The sequence below is a fragment of the Carcharodon carcharias genome, chromosome 6 (genome assembly GCF_017639515.1).
Source record: "Carcharodon carcharias isolate sCarCar2 chromosome 6, sCarCar2.pri, whole genome shotgun sequence".
Classification (NCBI taxonomy): domain Eukaryota; kingdom Metazoa; phylum Chordata; class Chondrichthyes; order Lamniformes; family Lamnidae; genus Carcharodon; species Carcharodon carcharias.
The window spans coordinates 159,372,039-159,391,005 of NC_054472.1; positions in this window are offsets into that span (position 1 = coordinate 159,372,039).

Consider the following 18,967-nt stretch of genomic DNA (forward strand, 5'->3'; position numbering starts at 1 on the left):
CCTCATCCGGATGCTCTGGATTTCTTTGCCTGTCTTTCCTCTTCATGGGAATATAGGTGTCTGCAACTCACCAATCTTATTTATCACAATCTATATATTCACATACATGCATTGAAGCCCTAATTTATACTTTATTACTTCCCTTATGCTAAATCCACCTAATAGCTTACTATTTCCTATTCTCCCAATATTCTTTGCACCTTGGTAATCTACCCATTGATTCCCATACCCATGCCAAGTTAATTTTAACCCTCCCAATAGCACAGGCAAATTGCCCCACAAGAAAATTGATCCCAGCTCTCTTTAGGTGCAACATATCTGGCTTGTACAGGTCCCATCTCCCCCAGAGTTGATCCTAATTCTAAGAATCTAAAACCCTCCCTCCTGCGCCATCTTTCCATCCATGTATTCATCTACTCTATCCTCCTTTTGCTATACTTATTTGCACATGAGAGTAATCTATAGATTACTAATTTTGAGAGCCTGCTTGCTAATTTCTTACCTAGCTACCTAAATTCTGACTGCAGGACCACATCACTCTTTCTACCTATGTCAGTGGTACCAATGTGGACCATGACCACTGGCTGTCCATTTTAGAGTCACAGAGGCTTAGAGGTCTACAGCACAGAAAAAGGCCCTTCGGCCCATCGAGTCTGCACCAGTCAAACATGGACCTAACTATTCTAATCCCATTTTCCAGCACTAGGCCCATAGCCTTGTATGCCATGGCATCACAAGTGTACATCCAAATACTTCTTAAATGTTATGAGGGTTTCTGCCTCAACCACCCTTTCAGGCAGCGAGTTCCAGATTCCACCCTCTGGGTGAAAGAATTCTTCCTCACATCCCCTCTAAACTCCTGCCCCTTACCTTAAATCCACGCCCCCTGGTTATTGATCCCTCCACCAAGGGGAAAAGTTCCTTCCTCTCTACCCTACCTATGTCCCCCATAATTTATACACCTCAATCATATCCCCTCTCAATCTCCTCTGCTCCAGGGAAAATAGCCCCAGTCTATCCAATCTCTCCTCATAACTAAAACTCTCCAGCCCAGGCAACATCCTGGTAAATCTCCTCTGCATTCTCTCTAGTGCAATCACATCCTTCCTAGAATGCGGATTCCAGAACTGCACGCAATACTCTAGCTGTGGCCTAACCAGCATTTTATACAGGTCCAGCCTAACCTCCCTGCTCTTATATTCTATGCCTCAGCTAATAAAGGCATGAATCCCATATGCCTTCTTAATCACCTTATCTACCTGTCCCGCTACCTTAAGGGACCGGTGGACACGTACACCAAGGTCCCTCTGATCCTTGGTACTTCCCAGGGTCCTACCATTCATCGTGTATTCCTGTGCCTTCTTTGTCCTACCCAAGTGCATCACCTCACGCTTATCTGGATTAAAATCCATTTGCCACTGATCAGCCCATCTGACCAGCCCACCTATATGTAAGGAGGAAAAGGCTATCCTCCTCACTATTTACCACTCCACCAATTTTCATGTCATCCGCAAGCTTACTGATCAACCTTCCTACATTCAAGTCTAAATCGTTTATATACACAACAAATAGCAAGCGACCCAACACCGATCCCTGTGGAATGCCACTGGACACAGGTATCCAATCACAAAAACACCCCTCGACAATCACCTTCTGCTTCCTGCCACTCAGTCAATTCTGGATCCAATTTGCCAAATCGCCTTGGATCTCATGAGCTTTTACTTTGCTATCAGTCTCCCATGCGGGACCTTATCAAAAGCCTTGCTGAAGTCCAAGTAGACTATGTCAAATGCATTGCCCTCATCTACACACCTGGTCACCTCTTCAAAAAATTCAATCAAATTGGTTAGACATGACCTCCCCTTAACAAAACCATGCTGACTGTCCTTGATTAATCCCTGCCTCTCCAAGTGTAGACTAATTCTGTCCCTCAGAATTGTTTCCAAAAGTTTCCCCACCACTGAGGTTGGACTGACTGGCCTATAGTTCCCTGGTTTATCACTTCCTCACTTCTTGAATAATGGTAACACATTGGCTGCCCTCCAGTTCTCTGGCACCTCTCCTGTGACACCTCTCCTGTGGCCAGAGAGGTATTGAAAATTATTGCCAGTGCCCCTGCTATCACCTCTCTTGCCTCACTCAACAGGCTGGAATACATTTCATCCAGGCCTGGAGATTTATCTACTTTTAGGACCACTTAGAACCTCCTCCCTTTCTGTGCTAATTTATTTAATTATATCACAGTCCTTTTGTCTGATTTCCATACCCATGTCATTCCTCTCACTTGTGAACATCGACACAAAGTATTCATTTAGAACCCTACCTACCTGTTCTGGCTATACACACAAATTAATGGGCCCAACTCTTTCTCTAGTTATCCTCTTACTCTTGATGTACTTGTAAAATAACTTTGGATTTTCCTTTATTTTACCTGCCAATGTCTTTTCATGCCCCCTTTTTGCTCTCCTAATTTCCTTTTTAAGTTCCCCCCTACACATTCTATACTCTGCTAGGCCTTCTGTTGTTTTGAGCCCCCGGTATTTTTACACTTCTCTGAAATTTGTCTACATGTCTGCTCTTCTATTTGTCTCAGACTGTTTGGGGCCCTCAGAGTGTTCTGTAGCCATTCAGTGATATCCTTGACCCTAGCAGCAATGTAACTGAGAGAACATGCCAGATCTCATTGAAAAGAGGGCCTATTCCTTTTCACTGAGCTGTTTTTGGAGCATTTTCAGGTTTAAATAAGACATGGGGACAATGTATTTTAACCTGTATTTCATAGAATATTGTAGACTGAGAGAATGCTACTTCATGAACAATGTACAAAAGCGACAACAATCACACAATTAGTCATCTTTTGCTGTGCTTGCTGTACATTGTTTCTACTCAGATTTTCCCCACTCCTATTTTTTTTATTCATTCACCAGATACGGGCATCATTGGCTAAACCAGCATTTATGCCCATCCCTAACTGCGCTTGTTCAGAGGGCATTTAAGAGTCAGCCACATTATTGTAGATCTGGAGTCACATACAGGCCAGACCAGGTAAGGACACCAGATTTCTTTCCCTAAAGGACATTAGTGAACCAGATGGGCTTTTACAACAATCGACAATGGTTTCATGGTTATCATTAGGTTGAATTCCAGATTTTTATTTAATTCAAATTTCACCATCTGCCATGGTGGGATTCAAACACAGGTCCCCAGAACATTATCCTGGGTCTCTAGATTACTAGTCCAGTGACAATACCACCATGCCACCGCCTCCTCCATAAAATATTTTGCCCAGGCCAACTTCCTTCAATAACATTTCTTAGCTCTATTCTGTGAAGGGGATAGTTCTGGCAGCTCTTTAAGATCTTACTTACTCAACCTCCAGTCTTTTGGGGAAGTGCAGCAATCCTTTAAAAGCTGTTGCTGCCCTGAATTCCCCATGAATTTTAGATGAAAGAACTTTTATATGGGAAAAATATACATGGAGTATATTTTAATGACCTGTCCATGCAGAATCAGCCACTCTACTGGTGCAGATTCTTCAAGGAGCAATATGAGCATGAATGATTAGGCAATTGACCCATAACTAAACTCTTTGTACAATGGTTTTCCAGAAAGCCAACTAGAGTGTATAATAAACAATAAAAATGCCTAGCTTACACAATTTGTGATTTACACAAATACAATTTTTTAAAAAAGTTGAATGACTCTGGTGGAATTCGTGAAGTATTTTAGTTCCATTCTTTTATCTGTAATTTAGTCAGTTAATAAGTATTGCAACATACTACAAAGTGTCCCCTGTTCTCAAAGTAAGTTGGTGCTTGGTATCCTTTATCCTTTATGTAATCACTATAGGTAGAAATGGTCTCTTTGGGGACTTAAGGTCTTCATACGTAAATACTAACTTCTAATGTATTCATAACAAATTATGTTGAGTGCTTCTTTTAAAGAGCACTTAACCAACTTATTTTAAATGAGTTAACAAGCTTATGAATTTCAAGACGCAGATAAATAACTGCTAAATATCTATTATTTAGTCCAGCTCCACTTTTGTTTGTCCCACTTCAGTTACTAAATCTCCAGTAACTATTTTTCCTCCCATTCTTTCACAATTATGTTGAGAATTCTCCCCAAGTTCCAGGCTTAGTTACCTTCTTTTCCTAATTTATGTATTGTCCTTTGGTAACACTATCCATTGGCACATGGTCAGTCAATATATGTATGCTGACAACATGGGGTTCCGAATGACCTCTTTGATGTCACAAACACCTCTCTTTATTAGATTTTCTGTCAGATATCACATTATACTTGAGCCAGAACCTTCTTCAATGAAATATTACAAGGAATCAAAGCCATTCCTGTCAAATATTCACCTCCTGACTCCCCAAAGCCTGTCCACCATCTACAAGGCACAAGTCAGAAGTGTGATGGAATACATGTCACTTGCCTGGGTGAGTGCGGCTCCAACAAGCTGAACGCCATCCAAGACAAGACAGCCCGCTTGATTGGCACCCCATCCACAAACATTCACTCCCACCACAATTGACGCATAGTGAAGCAGTGTGTACAATCTACAAGATGCACTGCAGGAAATCAACAAGACTCGTTAGATAACACCTTCCAAACCCACGACCTCTACCATCTAGAAGGACAAGGGCAGCAGATGCATGGGAACACCACTACCTGGAAGTTCCCCTCCAAGCCACTTGTCATCCTGAGTTGGAAATATGATAATATTCCTTCACTGTTGCTGGGTAAAAATCCTGGACCTCCCTCCCTAACAGCACAGTGGGTGTACCTACACCACATGGACTGCAGCGGTTCAAGAGGGCAGCTCACCACCACCTTCTCAAGAGCAACTAGGGATGGGCAATAAATGCTGGCCCAGCCAGTGACACCCACATCCCATGAATGAATAAAAAAGAATCTTTAAAATACTGCGAATCCTGGAAATCTGAAATAAAAACTGAAACTGCTGGAAAAACTCAACAAATCTGGCAGACTCTTCTTCGAAACTGTTCCATTCTGTTCCAAAGAAGAGTCCTATTCGCCTCAAAATATTAACTCTGTTACTCTTTCCACAGATGGTGTCAGATTTTCTGAGTTTTTCCACTGGCGGGATGAAGTTTCATGTCCATTTTTTAAAACTTTTAATAAATTTTATGGGTTTATTATTAACACATCCCATCTCATGTGACATTCTCACATGAGGGGGACATGTTAATAATTTCAATGTTTATCTATCACAAATCTCCCTGAGACAGGACTTCGCCTCAGGGAGCAGTGCGCTCTTTCACGCACTTTAACAGATGGGGAATCCCTCCCTAACCCGCATAGCGCTTCCTGTCAGGCAGGCCGCTGGGTGGGCCTTACCCGTTTCGGTGGCGGGGGTCGGCTGTCCGCCTGCTGCCAAGCTGCTCAGGCCTGCATGCCATCTGAGGGCAAAATTCTGCCCAGTGTTTCAACAATAACTCCACAGGTGTGGCACCTGTTGTTTTGTGAGGGGTAATCCTGTAATGAAAAAGAAAGCATGCTAGCTTGGTTGCCAAGGAATCGCCAGTTGGCTTTTTCATGCCTGCCTTGAACATTTGAAACGCTCTTTTGGCCAGTCCATTTGAGGAAGGGTGGTACAGTGCAGCTTTTACATGAGTGATACCATTGCCACTGATAAGCCATTGAAACTCAGCTCTCGTAAATGCCATGCCGTTATCGGAAACAACTACTTCTGGTAGTCCGTGAATGGCAAAACTTTGACGTAGTTTCTCAGTTGTAGTGGCCGACTTTGATGACTTCACCTCATATATGCCAAATCAATTTGAATCAGCATCAACATGAGAAGAAACATTGTTCCCTGGGAAGGTCCAACATAATCAATATGTAACCGCATCCAGGGTCTACTTAGCCACTCCCATGGGTGTAACAGAGCTGTAGTTGGCAACTTTTGCTGTTGCTGACATAACGCACAGTGCTTCACTAAGCTCTCTATTTCGCCATCAATCACAGGCCACCATAGATAGCTGCATACTATGGTCTTCATTTGAGAAATTCCTGGGTGGGTACTGTGTTGTTCAATTAAAAGCAGCTCCCTTCCCTTTGTAGGAACTATCATTCATGCTCCCTAACATAAGATGCCACCCTGGCTGGTTATTTCATGTCTTCTGCTGAAGTACAGTTTCATTTCATCAGATACAAGCTCTTGTAACCAACCATGTAGCACTTGTTCTCGTACCTGATATAGGACTGGGTCCCGACATGTCAAGCACATACCGGAAAAGAATCTAAGAAATTTAACAGTAAAACAAGTTCCTGTGGAACTGTGACATGCTCATCATTTTCTTGTAAAGGCAAACAACTAAGGACATCAATGTTTCTGGTTTGACTGCCAGGCCTATGCAAGAAAGTGATTCGTACGCTGCCAGAATTAAAGCCCTATTAAAATTTTGGTATCGCCTGTCTCGTGCCACCATCTTTCTAGCACAGACTTTAATCTCAGCCTTCTTTCTGACTTCACTATTGGTCATAATTTTCTCAGATGCGAGCTCAACTTGTCTGAGCTCAATGGCTGAGTCTTCCAAAATTTCATTATCTGTCTGCTTCTTGGAAAATTCTGTGACTTTTGCCTCCAAAGCCTCTTTGGCTTCATTTAGCTGATTGTTCAGCCCTTCCATTTCTTTTTTGCATTGGTTTGCTGCCTCCTGGAAAATTGAGCATTGGTGTGTCTTCTTTGCCAACCCATTCTGCAGTTTGTTCAGAGAAATGCTGAACTCTTTCTGTTTGTCTTCATATTTTTCCAGAGGTACAAACGTTGACCTGAGGGAATCTTGTAGTGTGTGAAGGTCTTTCAACAAAGGTTGCTCACCTAGTCTCGGACTCTGTCAGCAAAGCAGGGTCTCTTCAAGTTTCTTCTGCTGTTCTTCCAGGTTTTGGCTTAAGACAGCCTGCAGTTCTTCAGGCTGCTGAGTTCTTAGACACTCCTTTTTCAAAATAGGAATGCTTCCAGCTTCCTTTTAGAATCTCAGTGGCCAATCAAGGTTGATTTCCCTTAGCCAGTTTTGCCCTAGAAGGCTTGGTCCTCTACCAACACTGGTAGCTTTGCCAATCAGCTTCCATAATGGACAGGTATGCTGCTTATCCCTTTTACTTGCATCTCTTCACCCATATATGTTTTGAGTTTGGCAGCTGTTTCTTCTAAACTGAATTGATGTTCACCATTATTCAAATATCTGAAGGTATGTTCCCCAATTACTGCAGTGGAAGCTCTTATGTCCATTTCCATTCTAACAGGTTTGCTATTTACTTTCACTGTGACAAATATTGATTCTGAACTTTCCAACTTTCAGATTAAGCAATGAGTAAATGTCTGAATTTGTTGTTTCAGTCTCTTCTACATTGTGCTTCTTATTTTGTTTATAAACCTGCTTGAACCTTTCCTTGCATTGGCTCATTACATTTCATTTCTGTGGCAATAGTGGCATTTGATTTTTTAATACTGCTAATTGCTAGAAGATTGCTTGTTTCTACCTCTATTGAAATTATTCTTCCATTTCACTGCTAAATTATTTTTCTTTATTGTTTGGCTAGCGAGGGCTGTTTCCTACTTCTCGGCAGAGTCCTTCATTTTCGTGCCCTTTTTGGCTGGGGTTCCCCGCCTGATGTAGAGGACAGCACCATTTTGTGCACCCTGTATTGCTTTTGAATCTGTTACCATGCCTTCCATGGCTAGTGCTATCTCTAGTGCCTTCTTGAAATCCAGATTCACACAGACAATAATTTTTTCTGAATAATGTCCTCATTCACAATACATACTAAACGACCTCTGAGCATGTTGTTTAAAGTCATACCAAACTCACAATGTTCCGTTAGCTGCTTCAAATTTGCCACAGATAATGCAATTGTCTCACCAAGAGCTCTATTTCATGAATTAAACCTGAACCTCTGCATCATGACTGAGGGCTTTGGTTGAAAATGACCCTTCACGAGGTCCAGCAATTCATCAAAATTCTTCGAATCTGGGGCACTGGGTGCTGTCAAACTTTGAATCAGACTGTAGGTTTTGCTCCTACAAGCACTTACGAGGATCGCTCACCTCTTCTCTTCCCCTGTAATCTCATTCCCTTGAAGAAAGAACGTGAGGCATTCTATGTAATGAGACCAATCGTCTGTAGCTGGTTCAAAAGGATTAATTCTCCAAAATTGTGGCATTTTGAGGGGAGATTACTTCTTCGATTCTAATGAAGCTTGCTACTTACAATCACTGGGTGAGGTACAGTGCTAATTTCTTTCTAACTTGATTTCTTCTGTTCAATCCTGTTTTATCATCAATGCCAGCTTGTTGTAAGGGTGGCCGAGCTGTTTCCATTGGTAATAGAGTTGAACAGCAGACACTTCTTGAGTGGAAACATTAAGTTTATTTACAATGTACTCAGCATCAACTACACGTGTGCTTTCAACTCCAGTTCCATCTCTGCACTGACTGCTGAGATGGCCCATGGCGCTCTCCTATTGGTTATTCCAGATCATGTGATCTTCCTTAAGATGTATTATTCTTAAAGATACATTAAACACTAAATAAAACCACAGTCTTGTTTTGCTGCATGACTCAGAATTGAGCTCCAAGCCCCCTATCCTACCCTACAGTCTATCTCGACAACATTATCGATCATTACCCAGAGCTCATTTGTACCATTAATGAAATCTTTGTCTGCACCCATGTTATCTGTGGTCTTAACTTCTCTCTCCACACCTGTTGCCCAAATTGTTGCATTTTTCCAGCACTTTCTCTTTATTGTGATAGAAGTGGATGTTAATTTAAATTACCTAGTGGGAGTATTTGATAGTGACTCAAATAGTAAGTGTTGTACTCCTCAGCATTAACTTCTCTCAGCTTAATCAGTGCAAAATTCTGAAAAAATAGTTAAAAAGAACGTCATTCTTATATATTTAAAGTGAAATTAGATGATACCAGGACCCTACTGAACTGTAAATATTGTCTCAACATTATTAGCTTCCCTAGCTCAATTATTGTGATTAATGCAATGGATTTATGTAGGTTATATCATTGGCAGATGAAATGGCATCTTAAATAACAGCCCAATATAATTAAAGTCATGGCAAAGTAAGCTGCAAGGTACATTATATTTATCTGCATGACACTTAATGATAACAATCTGCATTTGTATAGCACCTTTAAAATGTCAAATATGCTTCACACAACAGTTACCATTATCATAAAATTGACAGTGACCTACATAAAGGGGTATCAAGACAGGTGGAGGTCGGTTTTAAGGATTGTCTTAATGAGGAGAGAGAGGCAGAGAACAGAGGGGTTGAGAGGGAATTCCAGAACAAGGCCAAGGCAACTGAAGGCATGATCACCTTTGGTGGAAAGATGAAAGCGGGTGAATGGATAAAAATTTGGAATTGGAGGAGCAGAGAGATCTTTCAGGGTTGTAGGGCTGGAGGAGTATGCAGAGATACAGATGGGTGAGGTCATGAAAGTATGCAAGGATGAAAATTCCAAAATTGAGGCATTGGCAAACCAAGAGCCAATAGGTCAGTGAACATAGGGCCAATAGGTGAATGGGATTTGGTGTGAATTAGGATATAGGCAGCATTTTGGCACTTAAGTGAGGTACTAGAGGAGAGGAAGATTGGAGTAGAATAATTGTAGTGAAAGAAAACTTTAAAAAAACAAAGATGTTAATAGTATTCATTCTGTCAACATAACTAGTGTGCAAGGTACATTTGAAGGCTGCATTCAATACCCAACATAAACTATCTATGAAATATATAAAATGCAACACCATTGATTGTACATTACACATGATCTTTCACTTATAGGAAGGACTATGATAACTCACTCCCACCTGCAGGGCTCATGAATAATGGGCCTTTTACAAGAGCAAAGAGAGCTTTCATAATGTCTTGTCACTGTAGCAATATTTCACAGTCATTCTGCAGGCTTTGGTGGTACAGTAATTTCATTACTGTCAATGCAAGAATTCACTGCAGTGAGTTATCACACTACATCCAGAATGACTTTGAAAATGTCGATAATATCCATTGATTAAACAGGATATAACACTGATGACATTGTGTTACCACCATTAGCTGTCTTGCTTGAGTTATGCCCTTTTACTTATGGAAGGAAAAACAGCACTGGTATCGGCGGGACTGTATTTTTTTTATGTGAGCCCTGGTGGTCTAAGTGAGTGAGAATGTCTCACTACAAAGAATATAAATTGAAATTAAACTATCAGCAATAGATATGAGCATTCCCATTTTAGTTTGTCTCATATGTCGGCTGCAAAAACCCTGGCCAGTTTCCAATCTTTCGAATGAATTTTGCTGCTCTTTGAGGTGACGGATGTCAGTGCTACAGAACAAGCATTTTGTATCTGCTATCATGCCTTTCTGAATCAGTTGTGGCATTACTGCACTTTAAACTGACCTCCTGTCTGCTTGTTTAATGGATGTTAAAAGATCCCAATACATGACTCAAAAAAAGGGCAGATTATTTTCCTGGTGTCCTGGCTACCATTTCCTTCTCAACCAATTCACCAAAAACAGGATAACACATTGATTATTTCAGTAATGTCCGTGGAATCTGTCTGTTTGCAAAATAAAAGCCGTATTCACCACACATCAAATGTGACTGTGTTCATTGTATTTGAGGTACTTTGATACTTTCCTGAGGCAGATGATAAAATATTATACACAACATGGTTGAGTTCTTCTTAAAGTTCCATGGCAAAATTAAATGGTACAATTTTAAAGGGAATACAGAAACAAAAAGACCTGAGTGTTCAAATCCACAAAGATTTGACCGTTGCAGGTCAAGTTGATAAGAATGTTAAGCATAGATGTTCTGTGTGGTTTTTAAATAGTGGCATACTTTAGAAAAACAAAAAAAAAGCCAATGCCATATCTTTATAAATCACTGGATGGACCTCAGTTGGAGTATTTTATGCAATTCAGGCTACCACCCCTCATGAAGGTTGTCAAGGCCTTGGAGAAGGTGAGGTGATTTACTAGAATGGCAGAGATGAGGGGCTTCAATTAAGTAGAGACAAGGACAGTGTGTTTATCTAGTGCCATTAAAGTAAAAGAAGTCCCAAGGCGCTTCACAGGAGCACTATAAATCAAAATTTGACACTGAACTACAAGTCTAACAAGCAATATTCATAGACTCTACTTCCACTGCTGATTGAAGAAGAACTCCAAAGACTCACAACCCTTTGAGAGAAAACAATTCTCCTCATCTCTGTTTTAAGGAGGAAGAGGAAACATCCTCTCCACATCCACTCTGTCAAGACCCCTCAGAGTCTTAAAGGTTTCAATTAAGTCACCTCTTATTCTTCTAAATTCCAGTGGATACAAGCCTAATCTGTCCAGTCTTTCCTCATAAGACAACCCGTCTATTCCTGGTATTAGTCCAGTAAACCTTCTCTGAACTGCTTCTAACGCATTTTCATCTTTGTTTAGATAAGGAGACCAGTACTGTACACAATACTCCAGATGTGGCCTCACCAGTGCCCTGTACAACTGAAGCATAACCTCCCTACTTTTGTAATCATTTCTCCTCACAATTCTATTAGCTTTCCTAATTACTTGTTGTACCTGCATACTAACCTTTTGTGATTCATGCGCTAGGACATCCAGATCCCTCTGAATCTCAGAGCTCTGCAATCTCTCACCACTTAGATAATAAGCTTCATTTTTATTCTTCCTACAAAAATAAACAATTACACATTTGCCCACATTATATTCCATTTGCCAGATCTTTGCCCATTCACTTAACCTATCTATGTCCGTTTGTAGCCTCCTTACATCCACTTCATAATTTGCTTTCTAACTACCTTTGTGTTGTTAGCAAATTTACCCACCATTCCTTCTTTCTTTTCATCCAAGTCATTATAATATAAATTGTAGAGGACATCGTGGCGGGTCTCCACAGCGTTCAAAAGGCACTTGAGGGACGTGCCACTGACAGGGGGTGGGGGGAGGTGGGGGTGGTGCAGTCGTTTTGCCTTTCGGGGCCATCCTGTCTTCCATGCAGCAATCCTGGGCTGAAAGCACTTAGAAGTATGCATGTGGCAGTACTTTAAACATGGCGGCCGGCATGATGAAGCAGCTGGGTGATGGCGTGGTGGGAGAATGAGAGCCCTCCCGCCATGGAAATGGTGTGTTTCTCGGGAATGCATAATTAATGTGGTGGGTTTGGGATGATTCGGCGGGAAAAGCCGCCATTGCGACCGGCAGGCAAAGCATTGTCTTACCCGCCCACTATTGCACTCAGTGCAAATCTGGGATGATTCCACCCAATGTCATTCATGACTCCTAAGAGCTGTTTCAGTTTGGTGGAAATCTAATTGGAGGGATTCACAGATGCGGTCCTGAGAATGATTGATACGGACTTGGGAGGTGACAATGCATTCAAGGACTTTGGAGAGGAAAGCAAGGTTGGACACTAGGCATTCGGTTGCAAGGAATTTGAGGCCAAGGAGTTTCTTTTGAGGTGAAAGGTATTGATGCTGAATTTGAAGAAGCAAGGGACTTGAATAGAGAAAGAACATCAACAGTGTTAGAATGATATCTCTCAAGACTGAATTTTTCTTTTACAAAGTGGAAGGACATGGCATAATCCAGACATTTGGATGTTAACCTGGGATTTTTTTTAAAGGTCATAAATCAGTAAGCAGGCCTCATCTAAGAAATCACCTGACCTTTATGCTACTTGAGGAAGATGTGATTGTTTGTTATGAACTGCAATCCTTTCAATTGATGGAGGGAACAATGGAAAAGAAAGGCTGGTAACTTGCTGGAAATCACATGGGAGGGGGAAAAAATTTAGTTGCGAACCTGCTTATTTTGAAGGCAGCCTTGTTGGGGAACAAACTGAGGAACGGAGGCCACCCTAATTGGCTCTCTGTCTCTACCTTGTCTGTAATTGTGTGTGGCTATTAATCTGTAGCCAGAGAACCCTCATCTGATTGTAACTAGTCTGCATTCGGACCTGCAAAGCTGAGACCAGTTGGTGAGAGCTTCCACACATCCACTGGGACCAGCAGCCCATCCTCACAGAAGGGAACTCCAGGTCAACAGCATCGTGACCTTGCAGACATTATCCTTTATTTTATAAGTCTCATCCTCCAAAGCCCACCTCTGCAGACAGACTCAATCTGTTTGTCCTTTTTTTGTTTGAGCATGCGCTGGGAGAACTCTTTAGGAAGTGATAGATAGTTATACTCCCTGATTACGATTGTGTGTTAACCAGTACTTGCAACTTGTTAACATAAATTTTGAGTCTCTTTTCTCCTGGGTACCAGAAGTATAAGTACACAATTGGCCATTTCAGTGAGAAAATTAGACATTTAAATTAACAGTACGGCCTGCAGAGTAATGGAGCTTGCTAATTAGCACACTCCTCCCATCCTGGTCATAATAACAGTCTTGTGCTAACATGGGAACCAGGAAAGGAAGTCTGATAATCAGCAGTTTAGCGGAAGTAGAGTCGAGGGGGTACGAGGTGGATCTCATGGACTGGAGTAGCTGAGATTGTTCTCCCCAAAGCAAAGAAGGTTCAGGGGAGATTTAATAGAGTTGCTCAAAATTATGTAGCATTATAATACATAATAAATAATGAAAAACTATTTTCAGTTGCAAGAGGATCAATAACGAGAAGATGCCGTTTTAAGGTAATTGATAAAAGAACTGGGGAGAGATGAGGAGAAATCTTTTTATGGTGCGAGTGATTGTGATCTGAAATGTGCTGCCTGAAAAGATGTTGGAAGGAGTTTCAATAGTAACTTTGAACAGGGGATTGGAAACACATTTGAAAAGGTACAATTTTCAAGGCTTTAGGGAAAGAGCAGGAGAGTGAGACTAATTGGATAACTATTTCAAAGAGCTGGAACAGACGCAATGGATCAAATGTCTTCCTTCTCTGCTGCAAGAGACCATGACAATATTGGGATTTGTTTTCCTTTTCAGCCAAAAAGATAGGTTAAACTACATTTGTGTTCGTTATTTTCAAGACTAACAAAACATTTGGGCAGTTAATGGTTCTTGAAATATGCTATTGCATTCTATCCAACATGGCATTCAATCCCACCACACATACCTCAGAAGTAACGATTGCAGTTTTTTTAAAAATGCTTTTGTGGGACACAGGCATCACTGGCTAGGCCAGCATTTATTGCCCATCCTTAATTGCCCTTGTTTAGGGGGCATTTAATTGTCAGCCACATTGCTGTGGGGTCAAGAGCCACATGTAGGCCAGACCAGGTGAGGATGCCAGATTTCCTTCCCCAAAGGACATTAGTGATAGTGAACCAGATGGATTTTTATGACAATGATCCTGTGGTCTTCATCAGACTTTTAATTCCAGATGTTTATAGAATTCAAATTCCACCATGGCAGGATTCAAACCCAGGTCCCCAAAATATTACCCTGGGTCCCTGGATTACAAGTCCAGTGACAACATCATTATGCCACCACCTCCCCACTTGACACCCACAACAATATTGGTAGGATATCTTCCCACCTTTCTTGAACTGTAAGTACATGAGGAAACAAAACAATACAGTTAGTCCCTGCCTAATATCGGCTCACTTAACATTGTTTCACTTTATCGCCATTAAAAAGTAGTGGCTACGTATCCGTTCAACATTGGCAATTTCACTTTAATGCTCAGCAGGTCTGGCAGCATCGGCAGAGAAGAAAAGAGTTGACGTTTCGAGTCCTCATGACCCTTCAACAGAACATGAGGACTCGAAACGTCAACTCTTTTCTCCTCCGCCGATGCTGCCAGACCTGCTGAGTTTTTCCAGGTAATTCTGTTTTTGTTTTGGATTTCCAGCATCTGCAGTTTTTTGTTTTTATCACTTTAATGCTATTTGCCACAGGGTTCCTCTTCTGTGGCCAGTCTGCTGTGCTTTCGCCCTTACCCTCAGACCCTCTCCCTCCCATTCTTGCCTTTGCCGACTCTCAGCCTTGCTGACTCCCACCTCTCTAGCTCTTGCTGACTCCCAGCCTTGCTTCTCCTGCCCTTGCCTCCTACCCATCTCAAATCCCGTCCTTGCCTCTAAGCCTCCGTTCTTATCTTAGTCCTCAGGGCCCATTCTCCAGCGGCACCTGACTTCTGGCCCCTGACTTCTGGCTCCTGGCTCCCCTGCTGGCTTTGCTTCTGAACTCACACTGAAGTCCTGGGATCCATCTAGTGGCAGAAGTTGGTCGATGCTGGTAGTTCTGGGACTTCATCCGCTACCTGCACTGACACATCTCTGCCACTAGATAGAGCTTCATCAATCTAAAAGTATTGTACTGAGGCAAGTACTGTAATGTTATAAAACAATTGATTACATGCTGTATTCTTTTTATATTAATATAAAAGGAACACAACCTTAATTTACAAATTATCGATTTTCCAAGTCCGGAGGAACCTAACTCTGGCATTAGCATTGATTCCTGTGGGAACCTGTGATTCACTTAAAGTCATTTCCCTTAAAGCCGCGATTTTCAGGAACACAGCAACAACCTCATGTGAGGACTTATTGCACGTAAAGAAAAAAAGTCAGAATCAGAAGGAGTTAAGTGAAATAAAATGCTGGGCGTTTCTTTAAACCATGTTTCATTTGTGATTGTATTTACAAACACAAGGACTGCAATGTCTGTCTGTACATATTTATTTTTTTCTAAAATCATGGAGGAAAATATGGACTAACATGCCATAGATTCAGCCTCAGTACCAGTGGAAGATTTTGACTGGAAAATTTGGCTCTGTTGCACCTGTTTTTTGCACATTTCTGGAACAGGCTGGGCTGGACAAGAGATAAAAACAATAATCTGCGGATGCTGGAAATCCAAAACAAAAGCGGAATTACCTGGAAAAACTCAGCAGGTCTGGCAGCATCGGCGGAGAAGAAAAGAGTTGACGTTTCGAGTCCTCATGACCCTTCAACAGAACCTCTGTGAGGACTCGAAACGTCAACTCTTTTCTCCTCCGCCGATGCTGCCAGACCTGCTGAGTTTTTCCAGGTAATTCTGTTTTTGTTTTGGACTGGACCAGATATTGGTGAGGATATTAGCATGGGTTTTAGGAGTGTGCCTCAGAGGTATGTGGAGCAGGCACACTGTGATTTCAGTCAGTGTGCAGTGTGCAGCGCCTATTTGAATGTGATGGCTACATTTTTGTTCCCAGGTCACACCCCACCTATTAACTTTGCACAGCTGAATGCACTTCGAGCAGGAGAAAGGACTCCTGTCAGTGCTATTTAAAATAATCATTAATTATTTTCAGGTTAATTCCTAATTTAATTCTACTGGCTATGTTGAGTTGGTAGAAGTGTTTGATGGGTTTTACTCTTATTTAAAGTTGGCAAAGTCTACAGGGTCCAGTCATGTTACATGTGGTGAAGAACCTGGTTCTCACTTCAACGCTTCAGCTCAAAGCACTTGCTCTCAGCCACGGGTGCTGTAGTTACCATCCTACTTGACATAAATCATGACGGGAAAATTCAGCAGAGATGACACAGAGAAGAACAAGCTGCTCGAAGCGGTGGCGGGGGTGGTGGTGGGGGGGTGGCGGGGGCGTTGGGGAAGGGTTCTCACCAGCAGGCCATATCCACACTGGGGTTTCAGGAGACAACTACCTTAGCTTAAGCCCAGCGAGGAATACTGTGTGTGAGACATCTCTGTCTTAAGAAGGATGTTCTCACAGAAATCTGTCACCTGCTGCAGGGAGACCTGTAGCCTCACAGCAGGGTGAGGACTGCTGGTGGCCCTAAAGGTTGGGAAAACTGATGTCTCTAACAGAAAGCAGTTTGCTGTCCACGGCTGTATAAGGGAAGTGACTGATGTACTCGTGTACCAGAAGGCGGAATGCAGGGACGTACAACAACCACAAAGGATTCTGCTCCCTGAATGTGCATTTGTTGTGCAACCATGTTCAGCTCATTATGGAGGTGAAAGGCCCATCAATCAGGATGCCATTGTTCTGCACTAATCCACTGGACCATCAGTGTCTAGACTTCTGTGAAATGGTGCAAGCTCCTTTGAGTACTGGTTTCTGCAGCCAAGATCTCAGCCATCTAAATCTGCATGTGAGCTGCTCGAGTTTGCATGATTTCAGTTTGAGCTTCTACTCCATGATGTTGGGCCATTTCTGCATGAGCTACAAAGGAAGCTGGGACATTGGCTGCATCAAGATTTGGGTCTACAAATGTTTCCCTAGAGTGACCACAACTTCCACTCTGGATAGGATGGGTCCAAATTCTGCATAGATCCCTGATCCAAGTTGGTCTTGGAGTCCTCCATGCTCCTTGACAGTGACCTCAGTCTCTCTGATATGCCTGACAATGCACCAAGCATTTCAGTGAGCATACCCAAAAACATGTTTCTTGGTGCTATCTATCTAAGCCCTCATCCCTGCAGCAGAACTCAGGTACAACCTTGCCTTCCAGTGAACTGGGACCTGCACTAGCCCTTCCCCACCCCTGGCAGCCAATCACTCTGATTCACCATAGCACATCCCATTCTATACTACCCTCTAAAGTATGCACAGAGCCAGTATCTGAGCTAGTGGTTGAGATTGTGAGATTGAATAATGGTGTTTCTATATCATCAATCCCTTCTTCCTTTTTCATTTTACGATCCTATATTCATGTCTGACTAGGTGGCAGCTCTTGAGTACCTAAAAGGAGAAAGGCACAAGGGTAGGGTTTCAGCGAGGAAAGTAGGGGAAGTAAAAGCTACACACTTTGATCATGTGCAGCCTGGGAATCAGAATAGACTGTGGGATGAGTGGGAAGTAGGATATGAGGAAGATAGGGATGAACATGAAGTAAATTATAACCCTAGTCTAATCCAGATCAGGCAGATCACCCTGACTTAAGATTGAGAAAGGCAGGCCCCATAGGCATTTTATTGGGCCTGAGGAACTGATCCAATGCTCCCCGAAGGAAGTAAACCATCAGAGAATATTACCATCCTACAGACAGCCCTTTTAACGAGTTTCAGCTGGATTATGACAACCCGGATATTATAAGGGTCCAGGCAGCTCTCTTTAGCAATGTACCTCTCCACTGAAGGGTATATGGAAATGGGTTCTTGAGTTTGGTCACAGAAGACTATATGAGACAATATATTTTCTAAATTATTTGAAGGTATATTAAAGAACCGAACATGCAATTCACTTTTGATTGTAATCACAACATTGATAGTTCTAGGAAAAGTAAGTATAATCTGGTTTCTAATGGAGAATCCATGTCTTATTAATGTTGCAGAGAAATATTTAAGATACCCTTCAATATTTAAAGAAGTATTTACCTTAAATCCTCAAGTAGAAAGCTACCAAGTCTAGCAAGGATACCTCTATCCCAATCAAGGGTAGGACTATCATCACTACACTACAGCAGCACTAAACTGGAGTGAATCTGATGAATCTAAAAATCCTACTGTGTAGTTCCAAAATTTATACCTAAAAGAACTAAATCTCCTGTCTCCCCAAAGCCTGTCCACCATCTACAAGGCATAAGTCGGGAGTGTGATGGAATACTCCCCACTTGTCTGGATGAGTGCAGCTTCAAAAACACTCAAGAAGCTTAACAGCATCCAAGACAAAGCAGCCCGTTTGATTGGCACCACATCCTCAAACATTCACTCCCTCCACCACTGACACACAGAGGGAGCAGTGTGTACCACCTACAAGGTGCACTGCAGGATTCACCAAGGCTCCTCAGGCAGCACCTTCCAAACCAACGGCCATTACCATCTAAAAGTACAAGGGCAGAAGACACACCCAACCACCACCATCTGGAAGTCCCCCTCCACTAACCAGTCATCATCACTGACTTGGAAATATATCACAGTTCCTTCACTGTGGCTGGGGAAAAATCCTGGAACTTCCTCCCTAACAGCACTATGGATGTATTTACATCACATGGACTGCAGTGATTCAAGGTGGCAGCTCACC